General features: G+C 33.4%; 1 pseudogene; it reads right to left on the bottom strand.

Moving 5' to 3' along the window:
* Window positions 1-3,637: 3,637 nt before the first annotated feature.
* LOC124886143 lies at window positions 3,638-3,816 on the bottom strand (annotated as a pseudogene).
* Between the last annotated feature and the right edge of the window lie 14,219 nt (window positions 3,817-18,035).

Genomic DNA, 18,035 nt, shown 5'->3' with positions numbered 1-18,035 from the left:
AATATGAATAAAATATTTGAAAAACCATTTACACCAAAAACACAAAAAGACCACTTGTTCATACCCCCACAAGTTAACACATACCGAGATAGCCTAAACCAAGACAAAAAAGTATACAACTACACCGCCCAGAAATACATAGAAAAAATATACAGAGTACAAACCTTTCTAAACCACAACCCCAGAGCTACAAGTATCAAAGAACCAAATACCAACTATATAACCCAAAAATTACAAGGATATAATAAACTAATTGCACTACCCAAAACTAACCCAAGCCTAGTTAAAACCTGTTTTGACTATGGACTACTAAATACCATATATACCCAAGAAGGAGAAGAGCTAACAGCTATGGAAGAATTATACAAGATATTCACCACCTACAAAAGAATAACAAAAGGAAATTTATTTTATATAAAGTGTTATACTGCACCAGCAGAGATATTATATGACGAAATAAAACCAGTTATACAAGTTGTAAAGATAGGATTAACTAGAGATATGATTATACCAGAAGATATTACGCAGCAACCAGAGATACCCAGAATTGAGATACCAGATTTTTATGCAAATAAACGACTTATTGGACTAGCTACTATCATTCAAGAACTAGCAAATAACTATACTAACGGAAACCCAATATGGAGCTATTATTCAAGAGATCATCAAATGATTTACTCAAATTCAAAAGAGCTACGACAAGCAGATATGGAAGATGTAAGACAATGGATAATGACGCTACTCAACCCAGAAAAACAATCTACCGCAAGAGCAATAAAAAAAGGATTTATTTCAGACGGACTGCTAACAAGATATTGTAAGATAATTGGACATAAATATCCAGATCACCAATGTTCGAGGTGTAATGGAGAAGATAATATTATTCCAGAGGTACATCTAGAATAAAAATCAAGAAGACAAAATGCCAGCTGGAAAGATAAAATAAGGAGCAATAATGGAGCAGATACGACAAAATCAACGGAGACAAGATACTGTACAAAGTCTGAATTATTGTACAAAAGTCTTGATTGAATTATTGTACATTGATTGAATTATTAAGACTTTTACGTAGATGTAGGAAAATAGATTAGGCCTATATAGCCCCTTTTATTGACTTTTTAGTTCCTAGGTTTATAATTTTTGTAAAGTTTGGATGTAAAGATACTTTTTCGTTCTATAAATAAAGAAGGCAGAAGGCATTGCAAAGGCAAGCCTTCATGCGTTGAAGCAACTTTTCTCTCCACTCCACAACAAATACTTTACTCAGTTAATCAAATAAACATATTCCAATGGAAAAAGTTATGGAGGAACAAAACTCAGAAATATCAAAGCTACCCGAACAAGTATATCTATTTATGATTATGAATAGCTAAATTCATAATTCCCAACAATCATGATATGATAAAATAAATTCATATTAGTTACTTTATAGTAGAATTATTCGAAGAATAATATGTTAAGAAGTTTATTAACAAAGAGGAAACGGAGAAAAATCCCTAAGGACTATGCCATCCTAAAGGTGAAACCAATGAGGCAAGAAGCCATGGCGGGGAGTAACCAGAGTAGAGGCGCTGTTTAAGGGAAAAAGTATCCGGATTACCATGTTAATAGTGACGGAAGAACATATTATTTAAGAATAATCTAGTATATAGTAAGCTAAGATGACCATATTTTGTTATGTACATGGTTGAAGGGAATATTTTGAAAAAAGCAATTTTATGAAAATGAATGATAATTTATCTGATTTGATGGTAGATAAATTTAAAATACTTATTTTGTATGCACTTAGAGATATAAAAATAGCAGATATAAGAAAAATCATATTAGAAAAAGCTTTTGGTAAATACTACATGACTAGAGTAAATTATATACCATATCTACCTAACTACTCTTACAAATATTTACGATGATAAGTTACAAAGAATTTTTAGAAAAAGATATAAGAAACATACAATTACTAGAAAAACAGATAAAAATAAATATAGACAAATACATGGAAAATAAAGATATAAAATATATAGAATTTCTTAATAAAAATATGCAAAAACTACTAAGGCTAAAACAAACAACTACAAAATATTATAATAAAACCAATTTTAAAAGATAGATCATTTAGATTATCTTAAAGTTTTAATCTTATATATACTTAAAAACCTAGAAATTATAGATATCAAGAAAATAATATTAGATAAAGTAATAGACTACGAAATTGAAACTACAAATTGTCTAGAACAGTTATACGAAGAAATTTACCCAGAAGGATATTATTCAGATTAAAAAATGTTAGAATATATTAGAAAAACTAGAGAAAATCAAGAAAATCTAAATAATGAAATTAATTATAGAAACCGAATTAGAAAAATAATGGAAAACCTAATAGAAAAATTAATATGGATAGAAAAAATCTTAGAAAATTTAGATAAAAGTACATGTGATAGTTTATATAATTTAAAAAACTCACTACGAGAAGAACAATACAAGATAATAAATAACATTGAAAATCTAGAATTAGATATACATTACAGTACAGATAGGATAAATTATTATACAGAAATTTGTAACTCTGCAATTACTACAGGATAAAATAATTAATGAATATATCTTACGAAAAAAGTAAATCATTAAAAGATATTGAAACAAAATTTAAAACATATACACGCACAAATAAAAATAGATTCACTAGAAACTTAATCAATCTATTAAATATATATAATCCGCGCACCCCGTACAAAACCGTAAATTACATTTTCAATTTACTGTTATCAAATAGCTTATATATGACACTTTGCTGATAATTACATAAAATGGAATTTTCGTATCATGAAGCACCAGCTGTCTAGTGGTAGAATAGCACCCTGCCACAGTACAGACGTCTAGAAACTTTGGGTCTTTACCATGTCTTATATCAGACGACAAACTGGCGCATCTGAGCCTCCTTTTTTTCCTTCGATTTAATTTGGATTCATCAAAGGACTATTGAACTTTTCTCTTAAGCCTTTTTTTATCACCTTTGTGTCTATGCACTTTCTTCTTATTGTTTCTTGTTCCTATACTGTCTTTTCTACATTGTTTTTATCTTGAGTCGGGGGTCTACCGGAAACAGTTTCTCTATCTTACTTCTGAGGTAGTGGTATGGACAGCGTATGCTTATCCTCCCGGGATCCACTTTATGGGAATATACTGGGTATGTTGGTGTTGTTATTGTGTGTGTCCATGCTTCATAGACTGCATTTATGGTGTGTATTTGTGTAAGTTTGTCCTATTTTCCGTTGCTTTTTATTTGATCAAAGATTAGTTTGATAATTCTAGAATCGATGCTTTCGTTGGTCATTCTTCCTGTTATAAATGATTTACATGTATCCTTTGTTGTTGAATAAAGAAGAAGATCTTTACGTACTTATTTTACCCTTCATCTTCTACTAGAGATGTAGTACTGCAGGACACCATTATTCAGAAAGTTACTTTACGAGGACCATAAGCCACGTAGGTCTTTGTTATCTAGTTACGAAGTTATTCATCTTTTAATCCAGTTATCTCAGTGGCAGAAATAAACATTCAGTATCAAGTGAAAAACAAAAAACAAGAAAAACTAGAAAGAAAAAGAGCAAAACAAAACAAAAGGTTAGGACTAAAATTGGTGGGGTGCGCCAGGCCAAGGCAGTAGTGCAATGCGACGACAGTTGAAGGTCCCAATAGCAAGCTACCGTGGTGGACCTTCCCCCTAAAAAAAAAAGAGTTAATATTGTGTGGATCAATGATCCACATATCAGATATTAAACTGATAAGAACACATACTTGACATTGGGAATAAGATGGTTCTTACAGGACGGGTTGTATTGATGACAGTAGATCATTCTTTAGTTGGTTTTAATTCTTTTAAGATTTAGTTGAACATATAGAGCTTCACATTGATTTGAACATCAGTTAACTTTAATTAAGAGGAACATTGTACATAATTATAAGATATAGATGCGGTCAATGGCGGAATCAAAATTTATACAATAGAAGGCAACATGTGGAATTTGAGCATGCACTTTACTAGACTTTTTCCTGATTATATCCAAGAGATTCAACAGTCTATGATAACTAAAAATATTTGGGTTTTTCAATATTGACAATTTGCTGTAATGGCACTTGCTAGTAGTACGTAAAATGGAACTCTTATAGCATTAAGCACCAGTGGTCTAGTGGTAGAATAGTACCCTGCCACGGTACAGACCCGGGTTTGATTCCCGGATGGTGCACTGAGAATTGGGTATCTGATGTATTTGACTGATTTGAGTTGATCGAGAGTAGTCCGATTTCTGTTTTTGATAGATTGAGGCTATTGAAGGTCATTGGGAGGTGCTTTGGCATTTCAAACAGAGGTTTTTGTACCAATTATAAGACATGCAAGACTTAAACTTGTCGAATTCTTATTTTCTCGACATCCTTATTTAGAAATTGCATCATTTAACTTTCAAACACCTACTGCATTCTAGGGAGAACACGTACTAGACTTATCATGTATACTATTTTGTCTCAAATAACATGATTTTTAGTTAATTGTTCTATAAAATCATATTGATTGCTTTTAAAATACGACATGATGAACTCCGTTATATTCCAGCATGATTTATAATTGATTTGCTAAACTGGGCATGACATGTAGATGCATTGCATACTATCTCTCGATTAACATGTTGAAATGCATAACATGACGTCGTGTTTATTAATTGAGATCATCATGATTACACTACTTGTTTCTGATGTCTTATGATATCGATGAGTTGAGATGGTACCAGTGACTTACCAATTGTAATCAGCTCGTAATTCACATACAATCTTGATAGCCACCACTGTGAGCGGCCTAATGTTATGCACAGTTGGTTAGGCTATTGATGGCATGAGGTTAACTATGGACTGTCAGGTGATACAAATAGTTCAACACAAACAAAGGTGTGCCTTATAGATGGTCTGGTGAAATACATAGGTGCCACCGTGTTGCTAATTCAACTTCGAAATCTTCTTTCTTCAAGGTGTCATCTATGATTCCTAACTTGTTTTTCGCAAGCAATTGAATGTGCATGGCCCTGCCCACAGTGGCGGATCTAGGATTTTTCTTTAGGGGTTCGAAAAATATTCGTAGTAGCTGTATAGAACAACACAGTGAATTAAACAAAAATAGAGCCACTTGTGCTCCAGCAGGGATTGAACCCACGAAGTGGGCCTCACTCAGCAAGCGACCCAAGAAGTTCAAGCAGGGGTGTTCAAAAATTAAACCGATCAATAAACCGAACCGATAAAAATGTTATTGATTTATTGTTATTGGGTTATTTGGTTAACGATTTTTTAATGGTTTTATAAAAAAAAATTGTTGGGTTATTGGTTTGGTTCGGTTTTTTCTTATTGGGTTATTGAGTAAACCGATAACTCAATAAGAATATATATATATATATATATATATATATATATATATATATATATATATATATATATATATATATATATGACTTATCATATATTTCTCTTTTATTTCTACAAATTAACAAACCTATTTTTTCAATTATACACTCTTAATTTCTTCTAACAACATTTAGTTCAAACTTGAAGATTTTTGTAATTTTTAAAGACATCATGTAGGATTTTTGGCTGCAACTAAGATTCGTTTTTTTCCATGTTAGTTACTACTATTTCTATTTTATGGGTATTTTCTTATCGGTTAAATCGAACCGTTAAGGACTAAAAACCAATAAACCGATAAAAAATATCTTATTGGTTTGGTTATTGGTTTAACATATTTAAAAATTGAAAACCGATAATATGTAAAACCAAACCGAACCGACCGATGCACACACCTAAGTTCAAGCAGTACCACTGAGCTAAACAACATCTTTGGTTTAGGTGGTTCAAAAATAATATATGTACTTAAATACAGATTTTCTACCTCATATATATAGAACGTATTCTTTTGCCCAGGAAGTTCTGAACCTCTGGCAACCATGTGGGTCCGCCCCTTATCGAATAGTTATAGGAGCCAGTTAGCTGCATTGGAATAATAGGCACTCCGGTGGTGTCGGAAGGGTGTAAAAACAGGGGATGGTTGTGACAGAACTTCACAACATTCGTGGTTGAAGAGCTCATATCATATTAAACCAATCTCCTATGATTTTATATTAAACTAATTCAATACCATTAATATAAGAAAAAATTACATATATACACATGCTAACTTTGCCTTATTACATTACATCTCATGTTGAAAAAGAAATTATAAAAATCCCAAATTAATTACTTAAATCCCTACCTTTTTTATTTTCTCTCTCTTCCTTCTTATACATTCCAAACAACAATATTTTGCTCCAAATTATGCTCCATATTTTTCTCCTAAAATCTTGCTACCTTTTCTCTCCATTTATTTAGTATGTCATCTATGATTATGAGTAGCAGTTGTAATTCCAATTTTACCTTTCCTTCTTCCTCACCATTTCACTTCTCCTTAACCACGGATTCCACTTTCTCTACTCGAATTCATAAATCCAAAATTTTTTTTCTTTTTCAAAAAAAATAAAATAAACCCTAATTAATCAAATAAACACTCTCAATAACAAAACAAAATCAAATTGAAAAAATCCTTTGATTATTATTTTGCGTAACTTTTTTTAAAATTTGAATTTTTTATTGAAGGAATTTATTATGTATAGATCTTGAACAATGATGGCTTGGAATGTATTCAGATTTCGTACGGCCCTTAAAGGACTGGGTCAATTATGAACTTGTTGGTGTTAGGCGTTGTGGGTGCTTATTACGCTTTCTTTTTTACCAACTATGGGGGACGAAACTAAAGGCCAAAGGCAAAGAAAATATTTACTGGGGTTTTCCTTTCATTTATTGAATTTTCCTTTCACTTATTTGTTAATGATTAAAACAACATATTACTAATTAATCTGACATTATATTTTGAACACATAATATGTTTCCTGTTATGTACCTTTGCTTATAAGTGAATCTTGCATTGAACTAAAGACAAATATGTTTTAAATGTATGTATTACATAACAGCATACATGTTGTAAAACGTTTATTACTTGTAAACAAATTACATAAATTGTTAATATCATGCACATTTATAATGTATGATGCTATATCATACATTGATATGAATGTACAATCAAATATTATACATTCGTAAGTCTACTGGAATGACACAGTTTCACTACACATTGCTTTGAATGTATAACAACTTATTATACATTCAAACGTTTATTGGAAAGACATATTTATTATACATTGATTTGACTGTATAAAAACATATTATACATTCGTAAATTTACTGGAATGATATTGTATATAATTTTTTTTTTAAAATGAATTCAGTTAAATTTCGTTATTGTATTTCTAACCTCATATATGTTAAAAACGTATAATGCTATATCATACATTTATTACACATTAACTATTAATGTACAACATTTTAATACACCGTGCGTTTCAACAATTACTTACTCGTAAGTTACATAATTAATGTGCATTTATAATCATGTTCTAACTTCAAGTTATATGGTTACGAACTATGATATAGGAAAAAAGCATAAAATTTTTATACTAATATAAATCATTGATTAAAGAAACTAACATCTATAATCAATAAAAATAAAATATATTACTTGCTCCAGCATTCAAAAAAAAAAACTAATGAAAAATGTTTATACAACCAAAATCATTCAAAGCATCCGCACATAGAAAATCATATTATATTCTTCATCATTCCTTTGGAAAGAAACTGCAAGTCCTACGGTTGTGACCGACTCGTCCGCACTTCCTGAAATTACTATTGCATCACTTTTGTATGACGTATCATTAATTTTTGACTCCCAAATTTCAGAATGTCGCAACAATACGGGGATATCCATATTGATTTTACTAGTATTGAAGAACGTATATAGAAGAAGGTTTTAGTAGTTTTGAAGAACGGGTGTAGAAAAAAGTGGTTGCTTTTTGGCTTTTCAGATCGTGAATCACAGGAAAAAAAAAATTATGTATAAAAAAAATTTTAAAATTCAAATATCAATTACTTGTTCTATCAATAAATGACTTAATGTTGGCTAATTACTGCCTTTAATTAAGGAACTATAAAATAATTAAAGATTCTCTTGCCTTAAATATAGGATTAGTTGTTACATAATACATTCGACCAATGTATAATATGTGATCGAATGTATGAGTATGTTTGCAAAATAAGGGAGAGAGAAAACAAGAAGGGATTTTGTGTAATTATTTTCATTGTCTAGGGGATTTATGTTGTTTACACTTAATATAATATTCATCAAAAAGAAATGAATAGCTTAATTATGAAGGTTAATGTACTGTGATTAGGAGGTTGAAGAAGCTTACTTTAACTAGTGACATCACATTTTACCTTCTGTTGACTTGCTCCATGGGATATTGACAGGGGTGGATCGATGATCTTGCTGGGCTTTATGTTCACTCTTGTTGTTTCTGCTTCTCACAGACCCAACGTTTGTACCATACTCAGTCTTCTCAAATGTAGATTGATGCAGTTGTTGATTCCAGCAGAGGTTAGCGAACCTCTCTTCATCATGGTGGTTGCCATCACTTGTTCCTCTTATATGAATGATTTGACGCTTTAGGTGTAAGTACTAAATACTGATTTGTACAAATACACGACATAGAACAGTATGTGCAAACATATGTCAATACAGCAGCATAGACAAAAGAATCATAGGAAAAACATGCCTAATTAGGTAACTACATACACAAGAATATCGTTATTACAACTTGAATTCACCTATAGTTTTGTGGTGGCTGCCCATAAAAGTTTAAGCACTAAATTTAGCTTCAATAGTCAAATCTCCACAACAATTCAAGCTTACACTAGTATACAATGGGAGGTTTTACACTTAAATAATGGTTGCAAAATGAAAGGAAGAAATATATAAGATTCCAGCAATGGTCTCTTTAGTGGCTAAATGACCGCTAAAGCGGTCACTGCTATAGCGCCCTAGGGTTGCTAAAGCGCCTTGCCCCTGTCGGCTATGTCCACTAAAGCGCTCAAGGGTTGTTTAGCGGCCTTAAGTGCCCAAGAGTCCGTGTCAAGTCCTTAGTTTTGATGATTGACAAACTTGTAGTTTGGGACCTGTTTCCTAGTGTTTTTGTAATGACAAAGTTGTTACCACTTAAGGGACAGGTTGGGCTCACCAGTCGCTATCACAGTCAACTGTCACAGCTGATGCATAGTACAAAAGTTGATAGAAAAGCAGCTGCCACTTTTTTTCCTCAACCAATGGGATCTCTCCTAGGTTTTCTTGGGTCATACTACATATTTCTCATCTTCCTCAACGAAAAAACCAATGCTTCCATATTCTCACAACAAAATATCTTTCAGAAGCTGAATCAAAGACTCCACGTTGCAACAGAAAACTGATTGTTCATCGAGTTGTATTTTTAGATCCTTGTTGTAGTTGAGTTTTTCTGTAGTATTCTTAAACGTTTGCATACATTTGCTTATAATTGTTAGTAGGTGTTGAGGTCCAAACCTTTCTCTTGTAATCATCTATAGTTAGGTGATTGTTCAGGATGGAGTTAGCCTGGTGTGTCCAGTTAGAGTTAGCTAAAGGTTGAAGCAGTAGAGTTACTGCTTGTGTCACCTTGTAATAGAGTTATTGCTAGGAGACAAAGGATTAGGAGGTTAATCCTTGGAGTCTGTATTAAAGAAGTTTGCTTGGATATAGTGGAACATAGAAATGCTGGAGGCAGGTTATGGTTTTTCTCCCTTGAGCAAGGAATTTCCACGTAAAACTCTTACATCTACTATTTATCTTTCCACATACTTTTACTATTCATCTTTCTAGTTCTTTCTATGTAAGCTCATCTGGGAACAGGTTCCTGAGTTGAGGAGCAACCCACTCCACCCCTTCATTTGGTGTCAGAGCAAGGACTTCCTTAAAAAGCTAACATCTTGGAATGATTTTGAGAAATGGTTGCTCCTCCAAGTCTAGAAGAAGGTTAGTCACCCACTAGATCCCCAAGATTCAATAGTGAATATTATGGGTGTTGGAAGATAAGAATGCATTATTTCATCATGGCTGAAGACTATGAGCTATGAGATGCCAGTGAGGATGGACCTTTTGTTCCTACAATGGTAGTAAAGAGTTTAGATGACCTCACAAGTTCCTAAAACTAAGAAGGAATTTGATGATGCTGATAGAAAGAAGATAGAAAGGAATTATAAGGCTAAGAAGATCTTTGTATGTGGCATTGGTCCTAATGACTATAATAGGATCTCTGCCTGTCAAATAGCTAAAGAAATCTAGTATTTTCTTTAGATAACCCTCTTCATTCAAGTTAAGCAGTCCAAGGTGGACATGTTAACAAATAGGAAGAGGAGTCCATTTAAGAGATGCACACCAGGTTCACTGTTATAACCAATGAGTTGTACTTTCTCGGTGAAGTTATCCCAACTCACATATAGGTGAGAAAATTCTTGAGCATACTACCCAAGAGATAGGATAGCAAAGTAAATGCAATCACGGAGGCCAAGGATCTGAATAAAATATCCATGGATGAGCTTATAGGTAGTCTCAAAACCTATGAGATATTGAAGAAACTTGGTAAGATAAAGGATGAGCCTAAAAAGGAAAAGAATTTAGTAATAAAGGCCGCAAAAGATACTCATGAAAAAGATCAAGATGAAACAACTTACATTGCAAAAATGGTGTACAAAACCTTGAAGATGTCCGGGGTCTTATCTAGCAGGGGTAAATCTAGCAAGCATTTCAATGAAGGAAAAAACAATGATACTTGTCATAAGTTTGGTATGTTGGGTCATGTAAGACCCCATAAAAGTTATAGTTCAATTCAATCCCATATAGCTTGTAATAAGAGGTCCCAGACTTAGGAAAATTTCAGCTAAGTGTTGACACTTAGTCTCATTTTTGGCCTCGACATTTTAATGACATCATTTATGATCTTTCCGGCTTTAGATTGTCAATTTTTAAATTGATTCATGATCAAAGATGTCAATAGGTCATTTTGGGTGAGTTTTGGAATTTTCGAACATCGTTTGAGTTGTGTTTGGATGGCCAAAATGGCAAGCCAACACGATCTTGATGCATCACATTAGCTATCGCATTGACACCATCGACGTAATTCATTGATGTGTCACATCAGCCATCGCATCACTGGGCACAGATTGTGTATTAAGTTATGGGTTTGTGGGGGTAATCAAGTCATTTTTCTCCCATATTAAACCCCCATAACGCGAAATTCAGCCCCTCAATAGGCAAAATACACTCAATCATTCACAAAATCCTCTCAAGAAATAAACCCTAGTTCATCAATCTCAAGATTAAGTTCCAAGAAATCCCCAACAATCTTCACGAAATCAATAATCAAGGTATGTTTGGTGTTCATCCTTGGGCCTCTTTCCAACCTTGGAGTTCAAAAACCCTTTTTAAAACCATAAGTTAATAGATTCATGATTTACATGCACAAATTGGGTTGTATTCATGTTTGTGTTGTTGTATGGGTTTCAATTCAAGATTTAACTATAAGTTTCATGAATATAAGATAGCATGCATGTTGATTGATGTAATTCTCATGTCAAAACCCTTGAAATTGCAAGTTTAAGTTGTAGTCATGATGCTTATGTGTTGTTTATTATCATGTGCATTAATTATGCTCCCCAAGTGTTTGATAGAATGTCCATATGAATTGAATAGTGTAAACATGACATATTAGCATGTATTATCATTCATGTACAAGTTCATGACCTCCAAGTGTTTGACAAAATGTCTCAGTGAATGAATTGTGAACAATTGACTATTGCTATGCTTTCAAGATTTGCTATGTTTTATCTATTATGCTATTGAGTCCTGGGAGTATTTATTAACCGAAATCTAAATGCTTACTTAGTTGCAGTAGTTATAGAATAGTCCCAGTAAAGGCCAAGAACAATAGTACTCAGCCAGTTAACAGAACTTAGTGAACTCAGTCTAGTTCGGTCAGTCAACACGATCAGGGTCAGTTTAGTCAAGCTTAGTATAATCTAGTGATCAGTGTCTTTCAGTATGGAGTAGTATTCAACACCGAGTGAGCCTAGGGATGAGGGCTCACCCGTTAGTTAGGACTGGATCCTTAGAAGCAATCCTTAAGTTCTAGAACTACGTAGCCAGCATAGGTTATGAGATGTCACTCGACAGTTTAGGACTGACACTCATAGGGATCAACCGCTAGTTTAGGACTGAGCTCAGCGGTCACCCGCTAGATTAGGACTGACTCCACAATCATTTTTAGTACCTATGGCACGGTACTAACACCCTCCCAATTGGGGTCACAGGTTAGACCCCAATCAGCTCAGACTGGGGCATATCGGTTAGATGAACACTCTCACAGTTACAGTTTTAGTTTCAATATTCAGTAAAGAACTTAGTCAGTTCAATAGAACCATAGATGTCAGCTAACAGTTACTTAACCATCAGAATTCAGTACTTAGTTTCAGTATAATCTCAGATACATGATGTATATCTACATGTGCAATATTGCATATTTAGTATATTCAGCAGTTACAATTTTGCATGTACACTTATCTAGCTACTTCATGATGTTCATTCAGTCAGTTATCATCTTATATATATGAACCCATGTATATCATCCTTACCTCACTTAGCATACCAGTACATTCCACGTACTGACGCATACTCTCTTTTGCACTATGATATCTCATATCATATGTTCAGACGCATGGGTTCCTGATCATACTTAGTAGCTCAAGATATCAATGACTGATTCAGTAGTGAGTCCTCATCCATCGAGGATATTATTTTATTTTAGTATTTCAGCAGATTTAGAATGTTCAGTAGTCGGAGTTAGTTGGGGACTTGTCTCGTCAACTCCACATTTAGACAGTTAGAGGCTTTCAGACTAGATTACTTCATATAGATGTTCAGTATTTTCAGTATTATTATCAGTATTCAGTATTTATTTTTAGTTTATGAATATTATGGCATTTTCAGCCTAACTTTGCAATATATTTTCAGTATTATTATTCGGTGCTCACAGTAGGTGCCATTCATGGGTTAGTTTGTGATCCTTCGGGGTCGTAAGCACCATGTGACACCATGTGACACCTAGGGTGTAGTCTCCGGGCGTTATTGGTAATTACATCAAGGATTACCCAATGCACAAGGTTGAGTACAAGGAATATGCCAAACAAACTATTGATAAGAATAGAGGTAAGGAGTAGGTTCCTGTGAGGTATAACAGGAAAGCTTAAGCTAACAAAGTTGCAAGACAGGTGCTTGCAGTTTGCTAGGGTGATTTATCAAGTGACTCAGATGAATTTAAGCAAGGAGAGGACACCTCCATTGTGGTAATGGAAGAAGGAGTACAAGTGTTTGACTCACTCTTTGCTTTGATGGCAGACACTGTTGTTAATGAAGACAAACCTGTGACTCTCTAAGATATTAAATAGAATCTAAAGGACTAATTCCTCAACAAACTGAGATCTCTTGCCTCTGTACTGATTGACTCCTTAAATGAGCTTGCTGAAGACAAAGAAAATCTAAAGAAACCTTTGAGAAATATGAAGAAGCATTGGTTGAACTAAGTTTGCAGGTGGCTGAGTATCATGCAACTTGCAAGAATGTTTCATGTTAGAATGGTTTCCTAAGTAAACAACTAAGTGATATTACCAAGTCCGTGTCCAAAGGGAAAGCAGAGGGAAGCAATATACAATTTTAGTTGGAAGAAAAAGTAGTTGAAGCTAAAGTTAATATAGCTGTTTCTCATGAAAGGAACTCTATTCTTGAAAAAAAACTAGTTAGATTAAGAACTGAGCTTGAATAGGTGCTTAAGTCGACTACTTCATCACAAGCTATCACTACTCTCACTTGTCAAGAGCCAAATAGCAGGAGAGGCCCAAGGTATTACTGTTGAGGTGAAGATTCTAACTATGTTATGCTCACAGTGTAGCAAGAATGGTCACATAAGAGAAATGTGTTCCTATCATACAATAGATAAGAGAAACATGAGAAAACTCATCACTTCAGGAAGAAAGAAAAGAAGATTACCCAGCTGGACAAAGAAGAAGTTGATTTTCCCTCTATCTAGGAACTCAGACTAAAATAGGTTCCCACGACTAAAAACTGATCTGCGATGTAGGGCAAAGCAAAAGGTAGTTGACAATGCGAATGTGCTTAAAAATGGTTGTTCAGAGCATATAACTGAAGATTTGAGAGAGTACCTCTTGCATTAAGCCCTTGAAAGAGGCAAAGTATCCTCAGTATCTACTTGTGGTTCCTTGAAGAAAAATAATAGGAAACTGGTTGAGTGAAGCATGGGGAGACGGAGCCTACAAGATCTAGATGAATGTTGGTTGTCTTCATAACTCTACCTTAATGGCTATGAAATGGTAAGAAGGTATCCTGGATAGATAGTGATCTATATATCTAATTCAGCTTTATACCTCCTGTAGATATACACCCAGGACAAGAAGAAGAAGAAGTAAAAAAAGAAGAAGCGAGATAGCACAAAATGTTGTCTTCAAAGTCATTTGGGGACCAGGTCCCAAATCAGGTCAGTATCATTTACTATTATTATATAGTGACCATTTAAAAAACAAATGATATGTGCCACCTCACTCGCCTGCACTTTCTAAAAAACTATCAATATCCTTTAAGTCCAAGAGATGTGCCCATCTGATCGGACATGTCTCTTCAGAAACATCTTTCATCAAATTTGAATCGTTCTCTCTTGTCCTGTTTAAAATCATAAATCAAATTCTCTCTCCGTCAATTTGAAAAACTCTCTCTTACACAAGCCTCATAAGTTTCCTAACCCTCATCAAAACTCATACCAGTTACTTTTAAATAAGAATACTTAATCTCCATAATGTTGAATCCCTCCCCACCCCCAAAAGAATGAACCCACTCCCTTAAAAGTAATTAAAAACTCTTTCTATTCCATCTTGGTCTAAAGAATAATTTGTTATCACCAAATTCTCCCCTCTGTCTCTGGCTAATATTACTAGGGATTTCAACTATAAGAAGGCAGAAACTTTTGTTGACCTTCATAAAAAAGGGAAAATGTCATTGATGCCACCTCCGAGCCAAATTGAATTCCTTTAAAGTCTTTTCATTGAACTCGCTTCACAAGCCCATAAATCTGAAGAACAAATCTCTGATCAACCAGTTTCTTCCTGTTAAGATCTGGATTCCTTCGCTAAAACCCAAACCCTATCCCCTGAAAATGTTTTATCTTCAGGTGTTGATAAGGAACATGTAGTACTCCCCCAGTGCTTGACCTCTCAGCGAGAATAAGGATGCACAGGGTGACTCAGATAGGGATGATAATAAGCATTTGTCTTGGAAATCATCTAAGAAAGGTTCATCTTTCTCAAAGTTAGGTAGGACATTGAGGACTAGGGTGAGTTCCTAAAATGTGATAAAGGAGACTTTAACAAAAAATAAGAATGATACCTAGAAAAAAAGGATGGAGAAAAAAAGGAATTGATATTGTTGAGCTAGTTGTTGTGGATGAGATTGATGAAGAAACTGAGAGTGAAGATAGCAGGGATGATGACTATGAGTCTTGATAATCTCTATGCAAGTTTTTCTGATGATGATGATGACGGTGTACTCAACAGTGATGTTGATTCAGATATAGAAAGAAGTGTGAGAGCCTCTAGAGCCAAAGCACAGGGAAATAAAATCTTGTCCTCTAAAAAGAGGAAGAAAACTGTATCTCTAAGAAAAGGAAAGAAATTTCAGCTAAAGGGTTTTGTGTTTGAGATGATGGGGAGGAGAAAGAGGGCAACTACAATAGGAAACAAGGGACCAGGTCCCAACCCCAAGGTTGCAAAGACTACAGGAGCTTCTAGGTCATGCGGCAAAGAGACTGGTGTCTCTGGAAAGGTCTCCTCCTCTACTGGAAAGGGAAAAGGGTTGTCAAAGGGAGGCAAGGCAAGAATTTCTTAATACTCAAGAAGTTTTGAGAGAAAGGGTGTTTGACCCTTTAGTGGCAGAGTTTCCTTGAATAAAGGAACTGATTGAATGGGTTAGGTTTCAAGCTTAGGAACATCTTGTTATACCCCATTTTAACATGGGTCAAACTGAGGTACAACATATTGGAAGACTTCTAAATAAATTTAAGAAAGTCGTCACTTAATTAGTTCTACAGTGAATTAGGACACCTATTATAACCTATGTGATTGAAGAAATTAAAGATTTCATTTTAAGGTCTATGCAACTTGAAATTCTAAGTAAGGATTCTAATTATCCTAAAGGGAAGAGATTAGGCACCCTAAAGGATCCGCTAACTACGGTTAACCGGTCAAACTTAGATTAGCTAATGAAATCAAATATTAAATTAAGATAGGTAAGGCAAAAAAAAAAAAAAGGAAATATATATATATATATATATATATATATATATACATATATATTATAAGATAATATATGCTAATTCTTTATAAGAATAAGATTAGACTTCATAACAAATCCTATTTTTTTAAGAAAAATTACCTACGATCATATTTTATAAGATCTCCTAAAATGATGTAACCTTATTGATGTCAAGAGAAAGTTATTTAAAAACAATTCTTTATAAAAAAACTTTCAAATAATAATTTTTAAAAATTTAATTATATTAAGAACTCATTTTTCAATTCTAAGAATGACTCTTTCGCCTTTTAAAATCAAATTTCATAAGAATAAGTTAATTATCCTACACTAAATGAATAGATAAAATATATAATTGTTTAAATATATAATGACTTGAGAATTTATTATTTATTACGATACGAGTAAATAAAATATTTTTTTTCTTGTCATTAGAAACCTTAAAAGGGACTTGCGAAGTTCCATCTTTTATTTGAAATTAATAAAAAATAAAATTTGATTCAGTTGAAATTAATAAAAAATAAAATTTGATTCACTGTATCCAAAATTAGTAAAGCCAGTTTTTTGAGTTTAGCAATAATACACCCATCTACCGCGAAATTTATATTTAAGGGATTTCCAAATTTATTATCTAATGAGAAACTAACTAAGCCAATTTTTTGAGTTTAGCAATAATACACCCATCTACCGCGAAATTTATATTTAAGGGATTTCCAAATTTATCATCTAATGAGAAACTAACTTATTCTAAAGATAAGCTACTATTTCATATTACAGAAGCATTAAAAGGATTCTAACATACTTGGTCATTATTCTAAGTGCCAAAAGGTATAAATTTAACCCTCTGAAGATATAAATTAAATGCCGAAACCTAGTGATTATGCTAGGTTGAAAATCTAAAAGGTAGAGAAGGAACAATTAAATTTGCTAAAAATTAAGGATTCACACTACTTCCAATAAGAACATATAAAGACATAAATTTTAAATAATAATGTGTGAAAACAATACTAAGCGTCTATAGAAGAAGAATAAAGTTTGAAAAAAAGGGGGAAGGAGGCACTAGACTGCTAGAGGGGAATAATGCAATATTTGTTCGCTTCTCTGATTTGGATAGAGATGGAGTTGAGCCACGAGACACCAAATGCGCTCCCAAATGCGCTCCCAAATGTACATGTGAAATAGAGGAAAAGATAAAGATTAGAGAGTTAATCAAATCATTCGAAAGGAAAAAAGAAAAGAAACAAGCAAATTAACTAAATGTGCTAACCAAACTACTATAAAACTAGTGAAGGCCTCATTGAGGACACAGACCCATTTATACAATTTGGACGAGACAAACTTTGTTACAAGTTCAAATAGTCAAGATATCTATTACTCCCTTTATACATAATTCTTCATCACGAACCCATAATAACTAATAAAAAAAAACAATGCTTGAAACAGAAGATGCACTTATTAAAAAAAAAACTTTGGTTCCTGCTCAATGGAATCCAAAAATAGGGAGATTGGTATACGCATGTTGCTTTTTCCATTTAACACATCTTATCAACTCCTTTACTTTGAACAAGCTTTAATTTTATCATGTTTTAAACATATAAAGCAAAATGAGCAAAGCAGCTCTAAAGGTGAACTAATAATT

The sequence above is a fragment of the Capsicum annuum genome, chromosome 7 (assembly GCF_002878395.1).
Source record: "Capsicum annuum cultivar UCD-10X-F1 chromosome 7, UCD10Xv1.1, whole genome shotgun sequence".
Taxonomy (NCBI): Eukaryota; Viridiplantae; Streptophyta; class Magnoliopsida; order Solanales; family Solanaceae; genus Capsicum; species Capsicum annuum.
This window is presented reverse-complemented; position numbering and strand designations above follow the sequence as displayed.